The sequence below is a fragment of the Pan troglodytes genome, chromosome 20 (genome assembly GCF_028858775.2).
Source record: "Pan troglodytes isolate AG18354 chromosome 20, NHGRI_mPanTro3-v2.0_pri, whole genome shotgun sequence".
Lineage (NCBI taxonomy): Eukaryota > Metazoa > Chordata > Mammalia > Primates > Hominidae > Pan > Pan troglodytes.
Genome location: NC_072418.2, coordinates 23,642,484 through 23,665,660, shown reverse-complemented (window position 1 = coordinate 23,665,660; position 23,177 = coordinate 23,642,484). Strand labels below are relative to the sequence as shown.

Genomic DNA, 23,177 nt, shown 5'->3' with positions numbered 1-23,177 from the left:
ATTCTTTTGCCTCAGTCTCCTGAGTAGCTGTGATTACAGGCATATGCCACCACACCTGGCTAATTTTGTATTTTTAGTAGAGACGGGGTTTCTCCATGTTGGTCAGGCTAGTCTCAAACTCTCTATCTCAGGTGATCCACCCGCCTCAACCTCCCAAAGTGCTGGGATTACAGGCGTGAGCCACAGCACCCGGCCGCATGTCTGTCACAGATTGCCACGGTTACTGCGGGACTGAACGAAGGACGAACAAAGAAATGAGAACCAAAGAAAAAACAATATCTTTTAAGGAAAGGGTCTGGAGAAGAAGAGGGCTCCCAGCTTCTAGTGAGCAAGGGCAGCCACCCTGAGTTTCCACAGCCTCCCGAATTCACTGGGTAGAAAGAGCAGGGAGGAGGAGGTAATGATTGGTCAGCTGCTTGATTGATCACAGGTTCATATTGTTGCTATTAGACTTCAGGTATGCCTAATCACATGAAACACTTGTGCCTGGGATGTGACTGCCCTCAGCATAACCTCTGGGTGGCAAATGTAGTTTGTCAGTTTGCCAACATTCTGCATTCATGAGAACAGCTTGCTGTTTACTCATATAGCGTCCAGTGGTACTCTGAGTTGATCACAACCCTCCCTCACTTTTTTGGCCTGTAACATCTCGTCCTGTTTGTTTTTAGTTGAAAAAAGGCAATTCAGACTGTACAGCCCTCAACTGCCAGCTGGTGGTCCAGCTGATCTTACAGATGTACAGAAAATTACAGCCAGCTTGGCCACAAATATGGAGTCAGGAGTTTTTGCCTGACCCTGGCACTCCAGCAGTTTATCAGCTTCTTGTGTGGTTTTCTTGATCTGTTCCTATGTTATGAGGGTTAATGTCAGCATGACTCCAGTTGGTCCTTGTTCCTGAGGGCACCCACACGGTTTGTTCATTTCCTGTAAAGATATGTTTGAAATGCTTGTTCCCTGGTGCCATAAAGAAATAGCATTTGAACATAAATTTAATTTATTCAGCAAGGCCATTTTTACTTCCTGCAGAAAGGGGACACTCACCGGCAGTTTTGCCATGAGAGTATACCAAACAAAGGAGACAGGGTCATTTATAACCTGATGCATCCACCCTACTGCTGTGTTTGGTTTCCATTGGCCGGAATGGGATCTCACATTCTGTATGTGTCCCAATTGTTTAGCAACTTAGAATTTTTTAAGAGTCAAAGGCAGAGGAGAACAAAGGAAGGAGGGAGTAACTTGTGGATGCTGAGAAAGGTAAAAACACCTTCAAATAAGGAAGAGGAACAGGCTATGACCTAATGCTTGCTTGGACTAGTATAAGCATGTCAGGGCAAATATTTAGGCTACATTGTGAGAGCTAAGAACATAAAGTACATTGATTATCACGGCTAGCAGATATTTAAGAATGTTAGCACAGGTCTTTGAATAAATTTTGCTTCTAAGAGAAATTATTATTTGTTCCTAAATGGGGAGGAAAGTCTTTGAAGAGGAACCTCTACTTTACTTTTTACAGACACACGAATACTCTCGTCCCCACATTAATAAATCTACCAAAACAAAAGCAAAGGCTTTTGTGGTTCTAACTCAGCTTCTGCCTCTTTGGCTAATTGCCATGGGGTAAACTTTCCATTGATAATGAGAGACAGGCTCTTTCTGATTAACAGAAGGCACAGAGAAAACAAATTGAGGCCCATCCTTCTCGTGCAACAGTACAGCAAAAACAATAGATCCTCAAGATCTATTACCACTTAAGGCCAGTCTCTTGGAATGGCTGCTGTGGATGGCAGACCTTGCTGTAATGCACCCATTGGTTTAATCTGTGCATCAATAGCTCTCAAATCATGCAGCAATCACCATTTTCTTGACTTCCTAGGAATCACAAATACTGGTGAATTCCATGGGCCAACCGACTCTTCTATATGTCCTGCTTCCAATTGCCCTTTTACTAATTGATGGAGTTGAATCAGTTTCCCCTGTGATAGGGGCCACTGATCCACCCATACAGGTTTGTCAGTCAGCCACTCTAGCGGCAAAGCAGTAGGTGGAGGAGAAATATCAATGACCTCCCCATCAGAAGTCCTGATGTCCTAACCCTTTTCTATCTGTGTGTCCAGTTATTGATATTAGATCAGGGTTTCCCTGTAGGGATTTTCCTAAGGCTTTTCCATTCTGATATCCCATTTTCTTTAACATTTAAATCCTGGATTATCAATAGTTTCATTTGTAAGTCTCATATCCCATGCTGTAAGTAAATCTCGACCCCATAGATTAACAGCTATATTCGTAACATAAGGTTGAAAAGTATATAACTGTCCATCTGGTCCGAGACAGGATAGAACTCTGTTGAACACTTTGAGCTGCTCCTATTCTCACTAGGGATGTAGAAGTTAGTTTTAAGGGCCAAGATAGGGCCCAATTATTTTTAGATATTACTGACACATCAGCTCCCATATCCATAAGCCCATAAAAACTCTTTCCTTTAATTTGCACTGTACAGGTGGGTCTATTACATGCTATGGGTTGTGATAGATAAATTTCCCATGTAGTTGTACTTCCAAATCCTTAATTCCCTCCTTTCTCCTTTTGTGAAGATGGGTGCGATTTACATGGAACAAGCAACAGTTGATCTCCTAGTTCAAAAACCCAAAGATCAATTTACAGGGAATAAGCAACAGTTGAGCATTATATTCTAGTTAAAAATCCCAAAGATCTTGTGACAATACCACTACTTGAATTTATCCTTCACAATCAGAATCAACAACTCCAGGGACTACAACAATGCTATGTAAGTTAAGATGACTTCTACCTAAAATTAATCCCATATATCCTATTGGCAAAGGTACCCAAATACCAGCGGGCATCTTAGTGGGTTTTTCTCCTTCAATTAATGTAACCCATTCTCTGGCTGGGAGATGTAATCCTGCGCTTCCAGGTGTTCCTGGGGAGAGGGAATCAATGCTCCTCCGGAAACCCACCCCTGAAATGGAGTTGTGGCCTGGATGGGGAATGCCCTCATTGTTTGAGGTGCCCAGGTCCAGGCCCCTTTCTCATTCCCCGACAGGGGGGTGTTGTTTTGATGAAATTTTGAGTGGCATCGATTAGCCCAATGATTTCCTTAATTGCAACAAGGGCAAAGGCCTGGCATTTTTTTCTGTTAGGGGGGAAACTGCATTATCAAATCCCTTCTGCCCAGAGATCTGATGGCATTCTTTTTTGAAATGTCCAATCTTTCTACACTTATAATATTTTCCCCCTTTAGAGTTTGACCCTTGGCTCTTTTTAGATTTATCAACTACTAAATTAGCCATTGCTTGAACCAACATTGTAGAGCGATGCAGCTCAGTTCTCACATCTTGACAGGCTCTGAGAAAATTTCCCAAGCTCTCTGCACATCTCACAGGTGCCAGTGAACATCCACAATAAACGTTTGCACTTTCAAAAGCCAAAGTTAAAGTTAACATTTCTGCAACCACAAAAGAAACAATACAAGCCAATTTTCATCCTCCCTCTTCTGTTCACCACCCTCGATAGGTGATGCGGGTAGGGCAAAAAATTCTTTTAAATTTTGGAACAATGACAAAAGAACAGTACAAACCAAACTCCAAACAGAAAAGAGAAAAGAAATAGCCAAATTCTTCCCCCATGTTACCCTGATTCAAAAACTTTCCATTCTCTGTACCTTTTAGGGCACTGACCAATACATCTTTAGGGTATATCGCTGCCAGCAGACTCGTAAGGGGTTTCTCCTTCATCTGGTCAGTTTCACTTTTTAATTTCTTTTCTTTTCTTTTTTTTCTTCTTTTTCTGCTCCTGTAGACCTTCCTTGTTCAAGCCCCTATAGGACCCTATCTGTCTCTGTCCCTATTCTGTCCCTGTTCTGTCCCAGCAAGTCTCTGCTAGTCTTTATCTTTTCCTATCTGTCCCTCGTCTGTCCCTATGTGTCCCTATAGGCCCTGTAAGTTCCTTCAGTTCCCTGCAAGTCCCTGTATGACCCTGCAGTTCCCTTCATCAAGTCCCACGTTGGGCACCACTTGCCACGGTTTGCCACGGTTACTGCAGGACTGAACGAAGGAGGATGAATGAAGAAATGAAAACCAAGGAAAAAGCAATATGCTTTAAGGAAAGGGTCTGGGGAAGAAGAAAAGGGCTCCCAGCTTCTAGTGAGCAAGGGCAGCTGCCCTGAGCTTCCACAGATCCCCAAATTCACAGGGTAGAAAGAGCGGGGAGGAGGAGGTAATGATTGGTCAGCTCTTGATTGATCACAGGTTCTCGTTATTGCTATTAGACTTCAGGTATGCCTAATCACATGAAACATTTGTGCCTGGGGTGTGACTGCCCTCAGCATAACCTCTGGGTGGCACATGCAGTTTGTCGGTTTGCCAACATTCTGCATTCATGAGAACAGCTTGCTGTTTACTCATATAGCCTCCAGTGGTACACTGAGTTGATCATGACCCTCACTTTTTTGGCCTGCAACATGTTTAAGTATTTTTTTTGTAAATTTTTTTATATGGTTCAAGGAAATGATGTAACTTTATTTTATCAGTGTTGATATTCAGTTTTTTTTAACATAAACTCAAGATTTTATTGTCTTCATAATAAAGGATGACACTTAGAACTGGATCACTTGGTCCTTTCTCTTCTTATCTACTCCCAGTTCAAAATGCTTGCATCTTTTAATAGCCAGCATTCTCTAAGATCTGCATTTGGGCTCAATGCACTCAAGACTTAGCACAATCTTCTTTGTAGTTTTAGCCTTTTTCTGGAAAATCGGCTTAGTTTGCCCATCATAGCCATTCTGCTTCCTGTCATAATGCTGCTTTCCCTGGGCATACAGAGAATCCTTGCCCTTCTTGTACTGTGTCACTTTGTGGGGTTGGTGCTTGCCACACTTCTTACAGAAAGTCCAGTGGGTTTTAGGGACATTCGCCATGTTTGTGTGAGTGCTGTCAGCATGGAAAGCGATATTAAGTTTTTAACATTATTTTTTGAGAAGATTGATCATCTTTTCTCTATTGTGTGCTTATGGCAACTTTGCAAGAGATCATGTAATCATATACAGAAGGCTTCATTTCTGGGCTCTCTATTCTGTTCTTTCATCTTTTTATCTTCCTTTGTGTATGTATCATACTTTTTTATTGCAACTTTTAATGTGTTAAAATCAGAAAGTATAATGTCTCTTTGTTCTTTTTCATGGGTGTTTTGCTAGTTATAGTTTATAATCAAATTTTAAAATATTAAGCAATATTTCTGTAATAAAACTGTGCCATTGTGATTTTTTTTTTTTTTAAGATGGAGTTTCGCTCTTTTGCCCAGGCTGGAGTGCATGATCTCAGCTTACTGCAACCTGCAACCTCTGTGTTCCCATTTCAAGTGATTCTCCTGCCTCAGTCTCCCAAGTAGCTGGGATTACAGGTGCCTGCCACCCCGCCTGGCTAATTTTTGTATTTTTAGTAGAGACGGGGTTTCACCATGTTGGTTAGGCTGGTCTCGAACTCCTGACCTCATGATCCACCCACCTCGGCCTCCCAAAGTGCTGAGATTACAGACGTGAGCCACCATGCCCGGTGCTATTGTGATTTTTATAGAGAATATACTTAATATGTTCACCACTGTAGGTTGTATTGACATTTTAACACAATTAAATTTTTTGACCCCTGAGCAAGAATATGATGAAGAGATGAAGAGTGTGTTTTTTAAGTTTTCTTTCTTTTTCTTTCTTTCTTCCTTTCTTTTTTTTTTTTTTTTTTTTTTTTGATAAGGATTTCCTATGTGGCCCAGGCTAATTTCAAACTCCTGGGCTCAAGAAATTCTCCTGCCTCAGCCTCCCAAAATGCCAGTATTAGAGGTTGTGAGCCACTGTACTCAGCCTGTGTGTTTCAATTTTATATATTCTTGGATTTGCCATTATTACTTTTGCTTTTAATTTCTGGTTTCATTCAGTTTTGTTAAGAAAACACACATGTATGATTTTGGTTTTAAATTTATTTGTTGTTGTCATTTTGAGAAAGGATCAAACTTGTCACTCAGGCTGGAGTATAGTGGCATAATTTTGCCTCACTGCAACCTCAGCCTCCTTGACTCAAATGACGTTTTTACCTAAACGTCCCAAGTAGCTGAGACTACAGACATTTACAACCATGCCTGGCTAATTTTTTTATTATCTGTAGGGACAGGGTCTCACTATGTTATCCAGGCTGGTCTCAAACTTCTGGTCCCAACTGATTCCCTCACTTTCATCTTCCAAGTTGTTGGAATTATAGATATTAGCCACTACCCCCAGCTGTTATTATTTAATAAGACTTGTTATATTTCCTAACTGAATACATCATGTGCAAATAAGAATATTTTGTATTCTTTGACTTTTAAGTAGAAAGTTTTGTACATGTCTGTTAAGGGGGAAAATTCCTCATAAATGCCTTGACACTATCTTTTTGATAATCAGAAAGTTTTCACTCCATTAATTCGAATGAGAGCTGGTTTATTCAAAGAACCTGACTTCTTCACCTCACACTTACTGTAATCCCAGCACTTTGAGAGGCCAAGACGGGTGGATCACAAGATCAGGAGTTCAAGACCAGTCTGGCCAACATGGTGAAACCCCATCTCTACTAAAGATATAAGAAATTAGCTGGGTGTGGTCACATGCACCTGTAATCCCAGATGCTCAGGAGACTGAGGCAGGAGAATCATTTGAACCCTGGAGGTGGAGGCTGCAGTGAGCTCAGATCACACCATTGCATTCCAGCCATTTTCACCTGGGCAACAAGGCAAGACTCCATCTAAAAGATGGCACTTATAAGAATGTGTATTGTGTTGTTTTTGGCTGGAGAGTTCTGTAGATATCTATCAGGTTCACTTGACCCAGAGCTGAGTTCAAGTTCTGAATATCCATGTTACTTTTCTTTCTCAATTATCTGTCTAATATTGGCAGTGAGGTGTTAAAGTCTCCCACTATTGTTGTGTGGCAATCTAAGTCTTTTTGTAGGTCTCTAAGAATGTGCTTGTTTAATCTGGGTGCTCCTTGAATTGATTATTTTAGCATTACGTAATGCTCTTCTTTATCTTTTTTGATCTTTGTTGGTTTAAAGTCTGTTTTGTCAGAAACTATGATTGCAACCTCTGCTTTTTTTTTCTGCTTTTATTTGCTTAGTAAATTTTCCTCCTTTTTTTATTTTGAGCCTATTTGTGTCTTTGCATGTGAGATGGGTCTCTTGAATACAGCACACCAATGAGTCCTGACTCTTTATTTAGCTTGTCATTCTGTGTCTTTTCTTGGTGCATTTAACTCATTTACATTTAAGGTTAATATAGTTTTGTGTGAATTTGATCCTTTTCATCATTCTAGTTGGTTATTTTGCAGACTTGTTGATGTTTCACAGTGTCATTAGTCTTTGTACTTCAGTGTGTTTTTGCAGTGGCTGGTAATTCTTTTTCTTTTCTATATTTAGTCCTTCTTTCAGGAGTTCTTTCAAGGCAGGTGTGGTGGTGACAAATTTCTTCAGCATTTGTTTGTCTGACAAGGATTTTATTTCTCCTTAACTTATAAAGTGTAATTTTGCAGAATATGAAATACTTGGTTGGAAATTATTTTCTTTAAGACTGTTGAATACTGGCCTCCAATCTTTATGGCTTGTAAGGTTTCTGTATCAGGGGAACCACCCCTAATATTTCACATAAGTTCTTTTCTATTTCCCTAAGTGTCAGCCAGTCTGAGAAATAAAGGGAAAGTGTACAAAAGGGAGAAATTTTGAAGCTGGGTGTCTGTGGAAGACATCACATGTCGGCAAGTTCTCTGATGCCCCCCAAACTGCAAAACCAGCAAGTTTTTATTAGTGATTTTCAAAGGGGAGGGAGTATATGAATAGGGTGTGGGTCACAGGGATCACATGCTTCACAAGGCAATAAAATGTCACAAGGCAAATAGGGGCAGAGCACCGGGGCAAAATTAAAATTGCTAATGAAGTTTCAGGTAGACATTGTCATTGATAACATCTTATCAGGAGACAGGGTTTGAGGGCAGACAAACTGTCTGACTAAAATTTACTAGGTGGGAATTTCCTCATCCTAATAGGCCTGGGAGTGCTATGGGAGACCGGGGCTTATTTCATCCCTTATCTGCAACTGTATAAGACAGACATTCCCAGAGCGGCCATTTCAGGGACCTCTCCCTAGGAGTGCATTCTCTTTCTCACGGCTGTTCCTTGCTGAGAAAAAGAATTCAGTGATATTTCTCCTATTCACTTTCATAAGAAGAGAAATATGGTTTGTTCCACCTGGCTCTCAGGCAGTCAGACCTGAGGGTTATCTCCCTTGTTCCCTGAACATTGCTGTTATCTTGTTCTTTTTTCAAGGTGCCCAGATTTCATATTGTTTAAACACACATGCTTTATGAACAATTTGTGCAGTTAATGCAATCATCACAGGGTCCTGAGGCCACATACATCCTCAGCTTATGAAGATGATGAGATTAAGAGATTAAAGTAAATACAGGCATAGGAAATCACAAGAGTATTGACTGGGGAAGTGATAAATGTCCATGAAATCTTCACAATTTATGTTTTTCTGCCATGGCTTCAGCCAGTCCCTCCATTTGGGGTCCCTGACTTCCCACAACATTTCTGCTTAGAGTTCCACTGTTAGTCTGATGAGCTTCCCTTTGTAGGTGACCTGGCGTTTCTTTCTGGCTGTTCATATCATTTTTTCCTGCATTTCAACCTTGAAGAACCTGATGATTACATGTGTTGGGGTTGATTTTCTCACGAAACATCTTACTGAGGTTCTTTGGATTTTCTGAATTTGAATGTTGGCCTGTCGTGTTAGGTTGGAAAAGTTCTTCTGGATGATACACTGAAGTATGTTTTCCAACTTGGTTCCATTCTCTTGATCTCTTTAAGGTACCCCAAACAGTCATAGTTTTGGTCATTTTACATAATCCTATAATTATCAGAGATTTTGTTCATTCCTTTTTATTCTTTTTTAATCTTGTCTGCCTGTCTTATTTCAGCAAGCTAGTCTTCAAGCTCTGAAATTCTTTCCTCTGCTTGGTCTACTCAGTTATTGATACTTCTGGTTGCATTATGAAGTTCTCATGTTGTGTTTTTGAGTTCCCTCAGGTCATTTCTGTTTCTCTCTAAAGTAGTTTTTTATGATTCTTAGCTTCTTTGCATTGGCTTAGAACATGCTTTGTTAGCTCAGCAAAGTTTATTATTACCCATTTTCTGAAGACTACTTCTGTCAATTTATCCATTTCAGCTTTCACCCAGTTCAGTGCCCTTGTTGGAGATATGTTGTGATCATTTGGAGAAGAGGGGCTCTGGCTTTTTGAGTTTTCAGCATTTGTTTGTTGATTCTTCTCATCTTCATGAGTTTATCTAACTTTGATCTTTGAGGCTGCTGACCTTTGGATAGGGTTTTTGTGGGGACTTTTTTGTTGGTGCTGTTGTTGTTGTTGCTTTCTGTCTTTTTGTTTTACTTTTAACAGTCAGGCTCTTCTTCTGTAGGGCTGCTGTCATTTGCTTGGAATCCGCTTCAGACTCTATTTGTCTGGGTTTCTCTCACACCTGGAGGTGTCACCAGTGGAGGCTGCAGAACAGCAGAGATGACTGTCTCCTCCTTTCTCTGAGATCTTAATCCCAGAGGGACACTACTGAGACCAGCTCGGTCATGGATACCCTAACCCAGTGGCGCTAGAGGAATTAAGACAAAGACACAGAAATAGAGTGCAGAGTGGGAGTCAGAGGGGCAACATCCTTTAGAGCTGAGAGCCACAAACTGAGTTTGACCCACATATTTACTGACAGCAAGCCTGTAATAAGCATTGTTTCTACAGGCTATAGATTAGCTAAAAGCATTCCTTATGGGAAACAAAGCATTCTTAGCAAAGAGTAGAGAAACAGGCTCTGGCTGATTATCTGTAGCAAAAACATGTTGTTAAGGCACAGGCTGCTCCTGCTATTGTGCGTGGTTTGAGCAGTTTTCTGCTCCGGGCAGGCCAGATGTTCCTTGCCTGCTCCAGTAAAGCAACAACTTCTAGCAGTGTGCATTATAGCCATCATGAGCATGTCACATTGCTGCAGAAATCCCGTTTATGGCCAGTTTCTTTAAGGCCTGTTCCCAGAAGGGCACCAACCTGATGACAATGGGAACACTCCTTTATAAGTTGTCTGACACCACCTTTTGAGGGGGGGGGTTCTCACCAAGTCAGGATGCACAAGATCCAGGAACCACTTAACAAAGCACTCTGGTTGCTCCTTGGTGTAGGGGGTGTGCTGCACAGGGGGAAATTCCATACATCTGTACTGTCCAGATTCCTCAGAGCCAGCAGAGGGAAAGACTAAGTCTACTGATCTACAGAAACCACCTCACTGTTACTGTTTTATGTGTTTCTTGCAGACATGTTTTTTCTCATTACCTGTTTTACTATCATAATTTTTGTTTAACTTTGTTGTGACATGCTGTGATTTTTAAAATTTTGTTTTGCATACTTCCTATAATATAATGTAATCATCTTGAAGTATATTGTAACCATCTTGAAAAATGGAGATTATATAAAACACCTTAAAGTTAAAACAGTATCTTTTAATCTCATAATAACATTAATTAAATACAAAAGCTATACTGCTATATTTTCCAGTTTGTTATAGGTATTACAAATTATGTTATCTTATTTTGTATCTATTAACAGATTTGTGCAGATTTATGTTTGTTTTTTATATCTATAGAAGAACTTCAAAGGTTTTATGTACCATCATTATGACAGTAAAACATTCTATGTGTGTCTTTATATTTATATTTAATAGAGTGCTTTATTTTATATATGGCTTTAAGATTCCTTTCATGAATATATTGATCTACTTGATGGTGTCCAATAATTTTTACATTCTAAATTTTAATTTTCTTTGGCAATATTATATTTTTTGTTATGTATTTCAGGGTATGCCACCTCAAACCAGTTAATTGTGTTTTGTTGTTTTGATTTATATTATAAGTGTGTATGACAATGTTTAACTCTGTACAATTTAAGACAGTGTTGAGCAAAATCAACTACGAATCAGCCATATGTCTACTTCCAATATCATTACCTTTATGTTTGTTTCCCTCTATAAATATTATTGCTGTTTTTAAAATAACTTGTATATTTGTTATGTAGGTTTGTTGTAAATGGTTGTTCAATCTTGTCTAGGTGAGCAGTCATAAAAATTCTCCTAATTTCAATGTCTATTGTGAATCTATATTATTTTTGTGTGTAAGGAACACTTTGGGATTTGAAGATAATATTAAAACTCTCATAACTCTATATTTTTAGGTATTAGTTTTACATGTCAAAAACACATAAAATTTATTATCAAATATTTTTGAATATTCTGTTTAGTCATATTATATTGACAATGTTATGCAACATATCTCTAAAATGTTTTTATCTTTCAAAACGAAATCTCAATACACATTAAACAACAACCAATTTTTCTGGTTTTCTGAATTTTCCAAACACCATTCTGTTTTCTTTTTCTAAGAGTGTAACTGCTTCATATATTTCTTATAATTTCTATCTTTTTGTGGCCGACTCATTTCATTTTGCATAATGTCAAAATTTATCTATAAAGAGTATTAGAGTATTTCCTGCTTATAAAACTCTGGATGATAATATGGTATTTTTCTATTTCAAATTACATCTACTGAATAATTTTGTTACAGAAATTTGAATTGCTTCTACCTATTGGCTTTCAGTAACAATGCTGCAATAATTATGGGTATGCGAATAACTCTTCATATGATCATGTATATGAAAGTTTATATAAGTGCTGCCTATTTTATTAGTTCACTTTTTAATGACTATACTCATACAGATTTTTTTAAAGTCTATTTTCTTTCTTTTTCTTTATTCTTTTTTTTTTTTTGAGACAGAGTTTCACTCTTGTCACCCAGGCTGGGTTGCAATGGCATGATCATGGCTCACTGCAACCTCACCTCCTGGGTTCAAGTGATTCTTCTGCCTCAGCCTCCTGAGTAGCTGGGATTACAGGTGCCTGCCACCACACTCAGCTAATTTTTGCATATTTAGCAGAGACTGGGTTTCACCATGTTGGCCAGGCTGGTTTAAAACTCCTGACCTCATTGTGATCCTGCCGCCTTGACCTCCCAAAGTTCTGGGATTACAGGCATGAGCCACTGTGCTCAGCTCCCAAATCGTTTTAACTCTGTAGCTTTGTAATGTGTTTTCAAATCAGAAATTGTAATGCCTTTAACATTGTTTCTTCTTTTGAAGACTGTTGGGTACTTCATTTTCTCTTGATAGTCCATATACTTTTGAGATTGCTATTTCTATTTCCTCAAAAATGGAATGAGAAATTTTTAAAAACATTTTATTGGATGGTGTGGGGGGCTCATGCCTGTAATCCCAGCACTTTGGGAGGCTTAGGCAGGTGGATCATGAGGTCAGGATTTCGAACCCAGCCTGGCCTGTATGATGAAACCTCATCTCTACTAAAAATACAAAAATTAGCCAGGTATGGTGGTATATGCCTGTAGTCCCAGTACTCAGGAGGATGAGGCAGGAGAATTGCTTGAACCTGGGAGGCAGAGGTTGCAGTGAGCTGAGATCGCGCAACTGCACTCCAGCCTGGGTGACAGAGCAAGACTCCATCTCCAAACAAAACAAAACAGAACAAAACAAAAGAAACCATTGCATTAAATCTGTAGATTACATTGAGCATTATGGACATCTTCAAAATATTTCAACTTTTGAACGGGAGCATGCTGAAGGGTGTGTTGTTAAATATCTATATATTTGTACATTTTAAATTTTTTTTTCTGTTTTATACTTACATTCCATTTTGGTTATAGAATGTAATCCACAAAATGTCAATTTTAACAAATTTTCAAGACTCCTTTTTTTGGCCTAACAGGTGGTCTATCAAAAAGAATGTTGTATAGGCTATTCATAAGAATGTGTTTCCTGATATTGTTGAGGGCTCTTGTCTATTCCACTGTTAAAAATAATTGTATTATACTGCCTTCAATTCCTCTCTTCACTTACTAATATTCTGTCTTGTTTTATTTTTATTACAGAAAGTAGGGTATTGAAATTTCCTACTATAATTATATTGCTGTTTAGGTGTTTCTTCCTGTCTGTCAATATTTGCTTTATATATTTGAAAACTTGGTGTGAAATACAGACACACACACACACACAAATTTGCAATAGGTTCCCAGTAAATATATCTATTATTGTTTAATGTCCTTTGTCTCTTTGCTGTTTTGACTTAAAGTACTTTATATAAAATATAACAGTTTTTGACTTAAGATGTAGCTATTGTAATACTATTTTGACCTCTTCTGCTCTCATTTGGTTAATATTTGCATCCAATGTCTAAATCCATCTTGCCACCTTCAGTATCTTTTTTATCATTAGATGTCAGCTGACCCTTGTAGAAAGGCAAATTGGATCTTGGTTTTTAATAATTGTAAATAAATTTCTTTATTGAAAGTATAACTCTTGTTTGGAAAGTTTTCTTAAACAAAGGGACTAATATTTGTTTATTTTTCTATTTGATTCTTGTACCTGTGTCCCACATTTTCTCTCTTTCTGTCTCTTTGTGTCTTTTTTATTTTGATTTTTTTATGCTTTTTCTTCTTTCTTATTTTGTGTATCTATATAGATGTATTCTTTGTGCTAAGAAATTTATTTTTGTGTTTGTGCACATCTTTCCCAGAAAATAATGTATTTTAATATGATTATATGTTGTTTTGTTGAATCATGTTATTTTCATTGGAAGCAACTGCTTTCAGCACCTTTTATATGTAAGGCAGTGCCAATATACTGTTTTAGAATTTAGTTATTTTTGAGGTTTTTTTTCTTTTTATTTGGCAGGACAGATTTGGTGATGGTATTATACTCACTTGATTTTTTTTTTGAACCTTAAATATATCATGCAGTTTCCTTCTGGCCTGCAAAATTTTTGTTGAGAATCCATTGGCTATCCCATAGGAGTATTCTTGCAAATAACACATCACCATTTTTTTTTTTTTTTTTTTTGAGACGGAGTTTTGCTCTTGTTTGCCCAGGCTGATTGCAATTTTGTGATCTCAGCTCACTGCAACTTCTGCCGCCTTGGTTCAAGCGATTCTCCTGCCTCAGCCTCCCGAGTAGCTGCTATTACAGGAATGTGCCACTACGCCCGGCTAAGTTTGTATTTTTAGTAGAGACAGGTTTCTCCATATTGAACAGGCTGGTCTTGGACTCCTGACCTCAGGTGATCTGCCTGCTTCGGTCTCTCAAAGTGCTGGGATTACAGGTGAGAGCTGCCATGCCCAGCCAACACATCACTTTTATCTTGCAGCTCCCAAGGTTCCCTTTTCTGTGACTTTTAAAATTGTGCTTACGTATGTGTTTGATATAAATATCTTTGTGTGTATCCTAGTTTGTTTGTTGAGCTTCTTCATTTTTATGTCATTTTTTAAAAGATTTTTCAGTTATTCCTTATATATTTTTTACCTCCATAATTTCTTTTTTCTAATATTTTAAGTATTTTTATTCTTATTTCCAGTTTTCTGATATCCTATAGTTCTCTGTGTTCTTTTTTCACTCATTGGGTATTATTCAATTTATTTTCAATTTTTAAAACTAATGTAAACATTTTTTATTGTTTCTTTCTGAAAATTTTATATTATTTTTAATGGAACCACATTGCCCTATTTTATATACATGTAATGTTTTTTTTTTTTTGAGATGGAGTTTTCCTCTTCTTGCCCAAGCTGGGGTGCAATGGCATGATCTCAGCTCACCGCAACCTCGCCTCCCAGTCAAGTGATTCTCCTGCCTCAGCCTCCCTAGTAGCTGGGATTACAGATGCCCATCACCATGCCTGGCTAATTTTGTATTTTTAGTAGAAATGGGGTTTCTTCATGTTGGTCAAGCTGGTCTTGAACTCCTGACCTCAGGTGATATGCCTACCTCGGCCTCTCAAAGTGCTGGAATTACAGGTGTGAGCCACTGCGCCTGGCCACATCATAATCTTTTATTCAAATTTGAATATAAAAAAACTTACCTGTCCCAATCTTTATAATGTGGCTTTCCCCTGGCATACCTTGAACAATTGTCTGAGTTAGAGATTCTGAGAGTCTCTTAAACATGTTCTTCAAATGTGTCTTTTGTGAAATTTTGTGTTTATTTTTTAGTTAAAGGAAATAATTCATCTTTTTTCTTTCTTTCCTTTTTTTTTTTTTTTTTTTTTGACACAGAGTCTTGCTGTGTCCCCCAGGTTGGAGTGCAGTGGCGTGATCTAGGCTCACTGCAACCTCCACTCCCGGGTTCACGCCATTCTCCTGCCTCAGCCTCCCAAGTAGCTGGGACTGCAGGCACATGCCACCACACCCGGCTTTTTTTTTTTTTTTTTTTTTTTTTTTTTTGTATTTTTAGTAGAGATGGGGTTTCACCATGTTAGCCAGGATGGTCTCGATCTCCTAACCTCGTGATCCGCCTGCCTCAGCCTCCCAAAGTGCTGGGATTACAGGCGTGAGCCACCACGCCCGGTCACTTTTTTTTTTTTTCAGATGGAGTGTCAGTCTGTCACCAGGCTGGAATGCAGTGGCACGATCTCAGCTCACTGCAACCTCCGCTTCCCCAGTTCAAATGATTCTCCTACCTCAGGCTCCCAAGTAGCTGGGACTACAGGTGTGTGCCACCATGTCCAGCTAATTTTTGTATTTTTAGTAGAGATGGGGTTTCACCATGTTGGCCAGGATAATCTCGATCTCTTGACTCGTGATCCACTCGCCTCGGCTTCCCAAGGTGCTGGGATACATGCGTGAGCCACCGTGTCTGACCCATATTCATCTTTTTTCTTAATACTCAGTAATCACTTGCTACACCTGTTTTCTTTCAGTGGCACTGCAGTTTCTTTACTGCGTTAACATTTACCTTTGGTCTCAGCAGACTCAAACTGTCATTCCAAAGTATACCACCATTTCTTTCAGCACTAAATGTCATGAGAGACAGAAACCAGTGTCTAGAAAGGCCCCGACAAGAAAGCAATAAAGATTTATGAGCCAGTATTTTACCTGTCTTTAAAAAAAAAAAAAATTAAAAGTTGGCAATTTTTTTTTTTTTTTTGAGATGTAGTCTTGCTCTGTTTCCCAGGCTGGATTGCAATGGCACAATCTTGGCTCACTGCAACCTCAGCCTCCTGATTAGCTGAGATTACAGGTTGAGCCACCATGCCCAGCTGGTAATTTACTTCTAAAGGCATTATGTTATACTGGGGAGTAGGAATAGCCATAATCGGTAAATGTAACAAACTTTTGTTTTTCCCCTCTGTGTAGCTTTGTGCTCATCTGGGGCACTTCAAACACTTAACTCATTTATAATTTTTTCTCAGATGTATTTTGGTTAGTATGTTTTTGTTACATGTGTATGACTGTAAAAAAATTAGGGCCTTTGGTATTTTGCTATGCTATCTTGTTTATGTAGTTTGTATAATATTATAGGTGAGATTTGTAATCTATATTTATCTGAGTCTAGTAAGTGGAGTAATTTGTTATTTTTATTTCTTTCAGTTGTATGTTCTCATTTTGCCCAAGACCTTTGGCCAGGGCTGAGCATTAAAGATTCTTTTCAAAAACTGATACAGAGAGAATGTGGAAAATGTGGACGTAAGGATTTACACTTAAGAAAACACTGTGAAAGTGTGAATGAGTGTAATGTGCCCAAAGAAGGTTATAATGAACTAAACCAGTGTTTGACAACTACCCAGAGCAAAATATTTCAATGTGATAAATATATGAAAGTCTCATAAATTTTTAAATTCAAACAGAAATATGATCAGGCATACTGGAAAGAGACCTTTCAAATGTAAAAAATGTTGCAAATCAATTTGCATGCTTTTACACCTAACTCAACATAAAAGAATTCATATTAGAGAGAATTCTTACCAATGTGAAGAATGTGGCAAAGCTTTTAACTGATCTTCAACCCTTACTATACAAAAGATAATTCATACTGGAGAAAAACCCTACAAATGTGAAGAATGTGGCAAAGCCTTTAGTGTATTCTCAACCCTTACTAAACATAAAATAATTCATACTGAAGAGAAACACTACAAATGTGAAGAATGTGGCAAAGCCTTCTACAGATTCTCATGCCTTACTAGGCATAAGCTAATTCATAGGGGAGAGAAACCCTACAAATGTGAAAGATGTGGCAAAGCTTTTAACAAGTCTTCAACCCTTACAATACATAAGATAATTCATACTGGAGAAAAACTCTACAGATGAGAAGAATGTGGCAAAGCTTTTAAGCAGTCCCCACACCCTACCACACATAAAAGAATTCATACTGGACAGAAACCCTACAAATGTGAAGAACATTACAAAGCCTTTAGTATATTCTCAACCCTTACTAAACATAAGATAATTCATACTGAAGAGAAACCCTACAAGTGTGAAGAATGTGGCAAAGCTTTTAACCAATCTTCCAACCTTTACTATATATAAGATAATTTATACTGGAGAAAAGTCCTACAAATGTGAAGAATGTGGTAAAGCTTTTAACCAGTCTCTGAACCTTATTACACATAAGCTAATTCACACTGGAGAGAAACCCTACAAATGTGAAGAATGTGGCAAAGCTTTTTTTTTTTTTTTTTTTTGAGATGGAGTCTCGCTGTCACCCAGGCTGGAATACGGTGGTGCAATCTTGGCTCACTGCCAGCTCCGCCTCCCGGGTTCATGCCATTCTCCTGCCTCAGCCTCCTGAGTAGCTGGGACTACAGGCCGCCACCACCACGCCCAGCTAATTTTTTGTATTTTTAGTAAAGACGGGGTTTCACCATGTTAGCCAGGATGGTCTCGATCTTCTGACCTCGTGATCTGCCTGCCTTGGCCTCCCAAGGTCCTGGGATTACAGGCTTGAGCCACTGCACCCAGCCAAATGTGGCAAAGCTTTTAAGTGGTCCTCATACCTTAGTAGACATAAGGTCATTCATATTGGAATTCATACTGAGGAGAAATTCTACAAATGTGAAGAATGTGGCAAAGGGCCTTACTGGTCCTCTCCCCTTACTAAAGAATGTGGAAAAGCTTTTAACCAGTACTTAAACCTTACTACACATAAGATAATTCCTGCTGGAGAGAAACCCTACAAATGTGAAGAATGTGGCAAAGGTTTCTATTGATTCTCATACTTACTAAACTTAAGATAATTCACACTGGAGAGAAATTCTACAAATGTGAAGAATGTGGCAAAGGCTTTAACTGGTCCTCACCCCTTATTAAACATAAGAGAATTCATACCATACAGAAATCCTACAAATGTGAAAAATGTGACAAAGCTTTTAACCACTTTTCAATCTTGCTTACATATAAGATAATTCATGCTGGAAATCCTACAAATATGAAGAATGTCTCAAAGCTTTTTACTGATTCTCATACCTTACTAAACATAAAATAATTCATAAGGGAGAGAAATTATACAAATATGAAAAATCTTGCAAAGCTTTTAACAAATCTTCATCCATTACTAAACATAAGATAATTCATACTGGAGAGAAAACCTACAAATGTGAGGAATGTGGCAAAGCCTTTAACCTGTCCCCCCAACTTACCGCACATAAGATAATTTATACTGGAGAGAAGCCCTACAAATGTGAAAAATGTGGCAAACATTTTAACCAATCATCAACCCTTACTACACATATGATAATTCATGCTGGAGAGAAACCCTACAAATATGAAGAATGTGGCAAAGCTTTTAACCAATCCTCAAAACTTACTAAGCATAACTCATACTGGAGAAAAATCTTACAAATGTGAAGAATGTGGTAAAGCCTTTATCCAGTCCTCAACTCCTACTAAACATAATGTAAGCTGCTTACAACTGTGAAGAATGTGGCAAAGCTTTTAACCAGTCCTAAAACTTTATTGAACAAAATAATTCATTCAGGAGAGAAACCCTACAAATGTGAAGAATGTGACAAAGCCTTTAACCAGTCCTCAATTCTTAATAAACATAAGAAAATTCATATTGGAGAGAAACCCCATGAGTGTGAAAAATACGGCAAAGGCTTTATCTAGTCCTCAGTTCTTAACACACATAAGATAATTCATACTGGAGAGAAACTCTACAAACCAGAAAGATGTGATAATGCTTTTGACAATACCTCAAACTTTTCTAACCATAAGAGAAATCATATTGCTGAGAAATCCTAGAAATGTGAAGAATGTGACAAAGTCTTTAAATGGTTGTCATACTTGATTATAGGTGATATAATTCATAGTGGAAAAAATTCCTACAAGTGAGAACAAGGTGGCAAAATTTTTAACTAATACACCTTATTGCAGAGAAAAGCATTCATATTTGAGAAAAATTGTACAAATATAGACTGTGAAAAAGACATTAATATCTGCTCACATCTTACTAACACCAGAGAGTTAATACTTAATAAAAGCATGATAAGTGCAATTACCGTCAAAAGACCTTTCAGAAAATCTTATTCTTTAAAGTGAAGAAGAGGATTTATATTGAAGATGAGCATTACACGTGTAAAGAGGGTTGTAGTAGCTTTACTTGTATCAGATCTTATTGTCCACATTTTGTACTAGAGGAAAACTCTAAAGGAGTTGCTTAAACTTTGTTCAACATCAGGGAATTTATATTGAAGAGTTGTCTTGCAAATGTAATAAATTTGGGAAAACAAATTTTCAAAAACTACAGCTTAGAAAACACCAGAGTTTATACTACAATATGTTTTTGAAAATGCAGTAAAAATGAAAAAAAAATTTAATTCAAATTTAAGTCTACATAAATATCAGAGAATTTATAGTAGAAATATATAAGGAACTGACACTTCAGATGTTATACTAAATCAGAGTTCTGAGTATAGAAAATAATCTAAAACTAAAGTTGGTATAAAAATTATTTGTATATAACTTTAAGAGGAGTAAAAGTTTTTTGCAGAGTAATAACTACATTCAAAGTATACTTTATTTCTTGAAAAAATTACAGATTTTTTGAAAGCAAATGATGTAATTCAACTGTCATTATTTTCTGCTGTTTCTTCATTCTTATTCACTTGTGAAAGTTTGTGATCATTTCTTGCTGCATCAAAGGTATGAGAGATTCTTTTTCATTAGGTGGGCATTATTTATGATCTTTTCTATGTACAAGTAAGGATATTAGAATGTAAGATGCATGATGAAAATCTAAGTGGAGAGATTCTTTGTGGTTAACTTATACTATTGAGTGATGCACGAGGTAGGTGTTAAGAGTGATATTCTTTGCATTATGAGAAAACTAGTAGTATATTATTCATATATTGTACTAATTGTACTTTTATATGATAAAATGCAGTACATTTTAAAAATTTTAGATTATGTGTGAAGTTAATAGTTTCAACATTTTTAACATGTTAAATACTATTGTGCATTCAATGAAGTGTTATTGTGCTACAAAGATTAACCTTTTCCACTTTGCCCAAAAATATAGGTAAAAAATGTTAACAATATACTATTTGGTAACATAATGGACTAACATCTTTAGTCATCTCTTTTGCCAGTGGCTTTAAACTGCAAATAAGTTAAAGAATATTGTTCCTGTAGGTTAAATTTTTATTCTTAATCATTTAATTTGTTTTTCTTAATTTCTGTGGGTACATGAGTGTATATACTTATGGCATATATGGCATATTTTGATACACAAATACAATACATAATACTCACATTGAGATACATGTGGTATCCATCACCTCTAGCATTTATCCTTTGTATTACAAACAATCCAATTGTACACTTTTACTTATTTTAAAATGTACAATTATGGCCGGGTGCGGTGGCTCACGCCTGTAATCCCAGCACTTTTGGGAGGCCCTGGCGGATGGATCACCTGAGATTAGGAGTTTGAGATGGCCAGGAACCTGGGAAGTGGAGGTTGCAGTGAGCTGAGATGGCACCACTCCACTCCAACCCAGGGGACACTGCAAGACTCCATCTCAAGCAAAAAAAGAAATAAAAAATAAAGTACGATTAAATTATTATTGACTACTGTGATATTTTTATGGTTATTATAGAAATCATATGCAAGTATAAATAAAATACATACATTTCTGAGTTCTGAGTACATATTTTAAAATTTTTAACTATATATATTTGAACATGTGTCCTTTCTGCCTGCAAACACATACAGACTTTTAGGTTTGATATACAGAGGGTTAAATATACATTACTGTAGAGATAAACTTTATGTGTAAGGAAATGATGGAGTAAGTAAGTCTGTGTTAGTATAAGTTTGTACTTATTTTCATAAGAAATATTGGAAAAATTATTTTAACAAGTTAACTAGTATAAAACTAAAAGCCTCAAAAATGCTGAAAGCAAATGTATACTCTCTGCTTTGTATTGAATTTACTACTATAGTTATTGTATATGAAATTGTTTTTTAATTTTCATTTTGAGATAGTTAATATGTAGAAATGCTACTGACTTTGATGTTACTTTCGTATTTTGAAAGCTTAATAAATTTGTTTATTTTTAATAGTTTTTAGTAAAATCTTAGCCTTTTCTTTTCTTTTCTTTTTGAGATGGAGTCTCACGTTTGTCACCCAGGCTGGAGTGCAGTGGCATGATCTCGGCTCACTGCAACCTCTACCTCCCAGGTTCAAGCAATTCTCCTGCATTAGTCTCCAGAGTAGCTGGGATTACAGGTATTGTGCCACCAGGCCTGGCTAACTTTTTTTTTTTTTTTTTTTTTGTATTTTTAGTTGAGATTGGGTTTCACCATGTTGGCCAGGCTGGTCTCGATCCTCCTGACCTCAGGTAGTCTGCCTGCCTCAGCCTCCAAAGTATTGGGATTACAGGCATGAGCCACTGCACCCAGCCAGTCTTAGGGTTTTCTATGCTTCAGATTATGTATAAGGATAAAAGATAATTATACAGGAATAATTAACTTCCTTTTGTCCAATCTGGATGCCTTTGATTTTATTCTCTAATTTCTTTGCCTTAGATTCATTCTATGTTTAGTAAGACTGACTTTAGCAAGGATGAGTGGGCATCCTTGTCTTGTTCTAGCTCTTGAGTAAAATCTTGCAACATATCCCTGTTTAGTATGTTGTTACCTGTGCATTTTTTGGTTGTATGTGGCACTTATTGGCTGAGGTGCCAATAATTTGATCTATAACAAATTTTTTCAGAGATTTATCATAAAGGAATGTCAAATTCTGCCAAACTTCCATTGTGTGCATCTATTCTTTTGTACTCTGCATCTATTTAAATGTTAGAGATGTGAAATCACAATTAATTCTATATATATACAAAAAATCATCAGAGACTACTATGAACATCGCTATGCCTGCAAACTAGAAAATTTTAAGAAAATAAATAAACTCCTGGATACACACAAATTTCCAAGATTGAACCAGGAAGAAACAGAAGTCTTGAACAGGGCAAAAATGTATAAAATATATATGATGAAATTGAATTAGTAATAAAAAACTTACCAACCATAAAAGCCCTGGATTATATAAAATCACAACAAAATTTTACCTCATATACAAAGATGAGCTCATACTACTACTGCATGTACTCCAAAACTTCAGGATGGAATTCCACCCTAACTCATTTTATAAAATCAATATTATCTTGATACCAAAATCTAGTGAAGGCACAACAAATAAAGGAAACTACAGGCCAATATTTTTGGTAAACATTGAAACAAATATCCTCCATGAAATACGAGCAATCTGTGTTCATAAGCAAATCAAAACGTTTTGCCACAATCACGTGAGCTTAATTCCACCTATGCAAAGATATTTAATCATATGCAAGTCAATAAGTGCAATTCACCATGTAGAGATAATTAAAAAATTATACAATTAACACAATAGACACAGAAAATGCACTCAAGGAAATCCAATATTCATTCATGAAAATATTCTCAACAAAGAAACCATTAACAAAACATACCTCAAAATAGCAAGAGCCATGTATTAAAAATCCTCAGCCAACATTATACTGAAAAGGCAATAGCTGCATGCATTCTCCATTAGAATAAAAATAAGACAAAAATATCCATTCTAACACTCCTATTCAACATAATTTTAGACATCCTAGTTAGAACAATCCAAGAAAATAAAGAAATTAAAAGCATCTAAATAGAAAAAAAGGAAATTAAATTATCTTCACTGATA

At 37.1% G+C, this 23,177-nt stretch overlaps 2 pseudogenes; one reads left to right on the top strand and one right to left on the bottom strand.

Annotated features, from left to right (window-relative positions):
• LOC100613281 (zinc finger protein 708-like) overlaps positions 1-19,206 on the top strand; it is a 33,710-nt pseudogene extending 14,504 nt beyond the window's left edge.
• LOC107969851 (large ribosomal subunit protein eL42-like) lies at positions 4,566-4,934 on the bottom strand (annotated as a pseudogene).
• Positions 19,207-23,177: the final 3,971 nt, after the last annotated feature.